The sequence below is a fragment of the Moschus berezovskii genome, chromosome 23, assembly GCF_049115385.1.
Source record: "Moschus berezovskii isolate FMDL1 chromosome 23, NW_MosBer_1.0, whole genome shotgun sequence".
Lineage (NCBI taxonomy): Eukaryota > Metazoa > Chordata > Mammalia > Artiodactyla > Moschidae > Moschus > Moschus berezovskii.
The window spans coordinates 21453097-21454137 of record NC_142482.1 but is presented as its reverse complement, the minus strand read 5'-3'; positions in this window follow the sequence as shown (position 1 = coordinate 21454137).

Genomic DNA, 1041 nt, shown 5'->3' with positions numbered 1-1041 from the left:
TGGGCTAGTTGTGTGACTGGTTGGTTGTGTGCCGGGCCTCTCCTCTTCAGGTGGGCTCCTCCTGGGGCAGGTCCTAGTGTATCACCCCACCCCTCCCTGTCTCTGCTGGGTGGGGGGGCCCCAATTCTATCCACACTCAAAATAGGTATGTACTGGGACTTCCTGGGTGGTCCAGTGGTTGAGACTCTGTGCTCCCAATATAGGGGGTGTGAGTTCAATCCCTGGTCTGGGAGCTAGATCCCACGTGCCATGGGGTGTGGCCAAAAGATTAAAAAAAAAAAAAGGAAAAGTATCACTAAAAGAATAGATAGGATTCAAGGGTCTTGTGAAAGCTTTGCCAACTCCAACCTTTCTCCCACCCCCCCACCCCCACCCCCACCCCATGAGTTGAGCACGGAAGTGTGACCAGCGCTGGCCCGAGCCCTATGTTGCACTGTCTCTTTAAATGCGGTGACTTGCCCCAGGTGACTTCAATACTGAGATGGGGCCCCTGTTAAATCCCCACAGTCCATACGGGCCACTACGGGTTTTACCATCCCATCCGCACTCCACATGTGAGGAAAGAACCTCAGGGAAGTGAGTGTTCCCCAAGTGGGTGGCTGCTTGCTGGGGGCAGCCAGATTCCTAGCTGCTCTGTGCCTGGAAAACTTCTCCCCTTTGAGCTTTCCTGTCCTCACACAGCTGGGACCACAGTGTGGGGGGAGAGCGGGTGGGGAGATGGGGAACTCAGTGGACAGCTGTTTATCCGAAATTCAAATTTAGGGACTTCTCTTGAGGTCCTGTGTTCCCAGTGAAGGGGACAGGGGTTCAATCCCTGGTCAGGAAAGTAAGATCCCATGTGCCGCATGGTGTGGCCAAAAAAAAAAAAGATTCAAATTTAACTGGGCATCCTGTATTTTCATTTGCTAAACCTGGTAACCGTACGCTGAAATCTAGTTTGTAGATCATTCTGGCCCAACTTCCAATTTTGCAGATGGGGAAACAGAAGAGGTTAAATGTTCTCACTCACCTGTCAGTGGCAACACCAGGATTTGAACATGG